The 5,000-nt window shown below is 41.9% G+C and overlaps 1 protein-coding gene across 10 annotated transcripts in view; it reads right to left on the reverse strand.

Moving 5' to 3' along the window:
- ZEB2 (zinc finger E-box binding homeobox 2) overlaps positions 1-5,000 on the reverse strand; it is a 137,213-nt gene that overhangs the window by 62,182 nt on the left and 70,031 nt on the right. The gene's annotated exons all lie outside the window — the stretch shown is intronic.

A 5,000-nucleotide genomic window follows, 5' to 3' on the forward strand; every position in this document is an offset into this window, starting at 1 on the left:
CTCCCTTCTTCTCTCTCCCCCTTCCTTCCTTCTCTGAACTTAAGTGCTCAAATTCTAACCTTCATAAGGCAGTTAAACTTGGGAATCCCTAGTTCAGAGTTAGCCCGCCTATCTTGAAACATACCTAAACGCACTGGCACTGCGTGGGCAATAACATTTTCAAACATTCATATGATGCTTTCAGGAGACTCCATGCACCATCTTCTACTTCCCCAAATAGGCCATATGTCAGTAGTCAAAGGATATTGAATCATCCTTTCCCCCACTTCCATCCTTCCACATCCTTCCTTCCTCCCTTCTTTTCTCCTTCCCTCCCTTCCTCCCTCCACCCTTCCTCCCTTCCTTCCTTCCTTCCTTCCTTCCTTCCTTCCTTCCTTCCTTCCTTCCCTTCTTTTCTCCCTCTCCACATCCCCTCTGCTCCCCTTTCTCAACCTAGTAAGTGAGCAATTAAGTCACTTAGCCGATATGGAAAAGATATACCTTTAGTCTTCAGGACTCCATTTTCACAAAGCATGTTACATGTGTATATTACCTTCAGCAAGGTCCAGGCTCTTTAGACCAATTATCTATCCAGTGCCTGGTGCTCTTTACTATGGGTATTCCTAGATCCCAGGGTATTTTTAATAGTCATTAATCTACTCTCATTTTTTTTTTTCTTCTCTCAGAAACTTCCACATATGAGCTTGATGACTCATAAGGGCACCATACGAAAGACTAAGAACTGGCCGGGCACGGTGGCTCATACCTCTAATCCCAGCACTTTGGGAGGCTGAGGCAGGCAGATCACCTGAGGTCAGGAGTTTGAGACCAGCCTGGCCAACATGGTGAAACCCCATCACCATCCAAAATTACAAAAATTATCTGGGCATGGTGGCGTGCACCTGTAACCCCAACTACTGGGGAGGCTGAGGTGGGAGAATTGCTTGAATCCAACAGGTGGAGGTTGCAGTGAGCTGAGATCGTGCCACAGCACTCCAGCCTGGGTGACAGAGTGAGACCCTGTTTCAAAAAAAAAAAAAAAAAAAAAAAAAAAGAATTAAGTTTAATAACTGTAAATTTCAGTAAACTGATTTTAAAGTTTTTTTTTAAAAGTTGGAGCACTTTAGTATATAGCAGTGATCATATTTCTCTAAATGACATATTCTAAGTTCTTCAGGCCCCAGTTCCATTTTACATGCACGATTTCTCTGGTTGCTAAGTACTTGGTCGGTAATAGCCTTTACTGTATAAATAAGAGGGTTCTGACAGCACTGGCTTCCTCTGCTTTATGCAGTGGTAGCAATGGAAAAATGACTGGGGTAATCAATAAGTGGCTCACAAAAATGTAGAGAAAATTTGCATAATTGGTTCTTATTAGCTTACCCATCAAATGTATTATGATACTTCTCATATGTCTAATATGCCTATATATGTTCTTCCTTCCATCACTAGATTTTGTTTAGGGCCTACAAATATGCTCTTTATTATTTATCATTATTCCTTACCACATCCCCCAGTTACTCCCATCTTGTCCATTCATCACAACTAGAGGAGAATTTTTGACTAGAAAAGAACACGTTTTCTCACAACTCTAAATTCTCCCAACTTATCTTCAATTAAAGATAAATTAATGAGCCATAAAAACTGTACCCTGGTACTGGACCACCTGAACACGCTGAGGCCATGCCCCCCCTTAAAGCATGGTGGTCCCTAACTCGTAGCTGAGTAAGGGACTGCAGCTTTGCATGACCTTCTGACGGGCCCATCTGGCCTCTTTCAGGGCCCAACTTCAAATAGGAAGTGCAAAGAGAGGAAACAACTTTGCTAGAAGCTGGGGCAGCTCAGCCATGTGAATGCTCCTGCCTGGTAGACATTTTATATTTCTGTAGGTTCTGGGATCAGGATGCTTAAATTTGAATCCAGCTCTCTAACTGCCTAACTTGTGACTTCTGGTAAGTTATCCTACCTGCCTCCATGTCTTCCTTTATTAAGTGGAGGACAAGAATATCCACTGGGTCAGTGGGAGGTTGTGAAGGTTACGTGTAAAGCATCTAGAGAGACCAGCTCCCAGAAAGTGCTTAGTAATAGATGCTAGGTGTTACTATAATTGTTAGCCAAGTCTAGGGACAGTTTTTGGTGACAGTGAGTTCTGTATCATTCTTTCACATGCTAATTTTGTGACAATCCTATGGTGACTTACAGTAGTCATGTTGAGCTGGTAATATTTTATTTTTACTCTGTTTCTAAGTTTGATAAAGGGCAATAGAGGGCATTGAAAGGTCATGACATTTAAGCATGAAATATATAACTTAGGAGTTTGGGGGCACCTGCTGTGGAAAGGGGGCATCCCGGACACTAAACTAGGTTCCGTGCTGCCACCCTATGAGGTAGGCAGCAGGATTCCATTTTACAGAAGAAAATGCTAAACGTTCAAGATGATAAAGGACTTACTGAAAGTTCACGCAGCTAAGTGGTGAAATTGAGTTTTCCACTTTTCATCTGTCTCACCTCAAAATGCAACATCTCTCTGAATGCTGCATCACACTTTTCAAACTGTGCATGCAAGGTACATGCTAAAAAGGGCCTTTATGGTTTTTGACATTTATGTTGCACACATTCAGAAGAGATAAAAATAGACTCCATGCTGCTGATATAATTACTAGAGGCTATAAAAGCCATGCAAAATCTGGAGAGGGGGCGTGGGAATAGTCGAGGAAAGAACATAAACAAGGGAGCAGTGACACAAACTAGGACTTCATGCCATCCTTAATTCCTTCACAGAGCTCCACACAGTCCTACAGTGTTCACCATGTAAAATCAGGCCTTCATTTTGAACTTGGAAATCTCCCCACTTGCAGGCAGTGGCAATGCCAGCAAGCCACAGGTGGGCACCACATGAGCAGGTGAGAAATGCCACTAGTAAGGGGAGGTTGAGGATCTGGTGCCTCTAAAAGAGCACATCAATCCTAATTATCCTGCGTGGGTGCACCACTTATGTCATACTTAGGTCCTTATTTTTTTAGTCAGGCAGTTTAAGAGAGTTTTAGGCAAATGAAAGTCCGTGCCTTGGAAATCCCTGAGAAGACGTGAAGCAGCCTCAGAAAGAGAAACTGGCTAAGCTTTCAGCCTGCGCGCGCTGGGGTAAGGAAGCCACACTACACTGAGCTGGCATAACTGCCCTTGGCCTGGCCAGCAGCATCTCGTCCTGCAAACTGAGAGAAACCTGAGAATGAACTTCTACACTGCACCTCAGAAGGGAGCAGGCGGGAGAGGAAGCCGGGTTGGGAAGTCAGAGTGGAATCTGAACACAGAAGACAGGGAGAGCTATTCAGGAAAATGTGCTTTGTTATTTCCTTCTGGCACCTTGCTCATTACCATTCTAATTTTTAAAATGCAAACTGAAACTCATACTAACTTTAACATCCTAAATGACAAACTAAAAGCAACACAACTCCCCCTTCCACTCCAGTAATACCCCTCATCCCTAAAAAACAACAATGCTAACAAAACCCATGAACACCTATAACAAGTACATCTTTAAAATCCAAATCCTTGCTTTTCTTGGCTTTTAGGTTGAAAGGTAGTGGAAAGTGGCTAAGAGTAAGACCTTGTTAGATTCAGTGCAAAGTGAAGGCTGGTCTTGAAACTTTGTATCTTCCCTTCCTGATTAGAATGAAGGTGGATGCCTTGACTCAGAGTTGGTGGCTGTTTTGAGAGCTGGCCTTACTTTGGACCATTCATGGGACTGTCTTCTTCAGCAAACAGTGATCATGAAATCAAATTCAGCTTTCTTCAGGAAAAGGACAAAAATTGGGCTGAGATGATTTGCTAGCGGTTACCAACTGAGTCGGGGCAGTGTAAATATTGAAACGTGTAGCCCTTAAGATGTCCAGCTTAGTACAGTGTAGGACTCACACAACTCGGATTCAGAAGAGTTGCCAAAACTTTTAATGTTTTAAGAAAGAGGATGAGTGACTTTTGGGTGTTTCAGACATACAGCCTTTCTGATTAGTTATTTTAGATGGCATATAATAGACTTGAGTAGTAAGCTATGTTGTATTTATTGTAAAATTCCAGTGGTAAGTACACCTGGAATTAATACATTGTATTACCACTGGAATTGCATTACCACTTGAATTAATACAATAAATGCAACATAGCTTAGTACTTAATTAATAAATTGTATTAACTCCAGGTATACCACTGGATCTACTATGGAAGAGTGTATGAGTAATGCCCACCTAATACAGAAGAACTTGTCATAGCTCTGAGGCAGCAAAAATTGACGACTTGCTTTTACATAAACACTAGGAAGAAAGGCATGGCATCGAGTGTTTTGAGAGCTGAATTACATCAATATTTGCTTTTCAGAAAATCTAAAATTATTTCAATGCACAAAAGGTACATACTGAATGTAATTATAACTCTTCAGAAAAATCAATCTCTTTCTCTTTTTAAACCTACATAAAAATAAATTTTCTGACTATTTTACCTTTGGATTATTCTCTCTAATCAACAGTCTGATTTAGAATAATGCAAGAAAGTAACGCCTTAGTGTCTTAGGACCATTTATTAATTCCAGGTATACGACTGGAATTAGTACAACAAACAAATACGAATTCTACTTTCCAATCTTTAAAATAAGAATCATGAAAAGAAGTGTGTGGCTTACAACTGCATGTTACTTATAGCAGCTCTGAGTATGGTGCTTTTTTTGTTTTGTTTTGTTTTTGAGCCAGGTCTCGCTCTGTCACCCAGGCTGGAGTGCAGTGGCATGACCTCAGTTCATTGCAACCTCTGCCTCCCTGGTGCAAGCAATTCTCCTGCCTCAGCCTCCCGAGTAGCTGGGATTACAGGTCCCCACCACCACACCCGGTTAACTTTTGTATTTTTAGTAGAGATGGGGTTTCACCATGTGTTGGCCAGGCTGGTCTCGAACTCCTGACCTCAGGTGATCCGCCTGCCTTGGCCTCCTAAAGTGCTGGGATTACAGGCATGAGCCACTGTGCCCGGCCTGTTTT

Source organism: Piliocolobus tephrosceles, chromosome 11 (assembly GCF_002776525.5).
Source record: "Piliocolobus tephrosceles isolate RC106 chromosome 11, ASM277652v3, whole genome shotgun sequence".
NCBI classification, from domain to species: Eukaryota; Metazoa; Chordata; class Mammalia; order Primates; family Cercopithecidae; genus Piliocolobus; species Piliocolobus tephrosceles.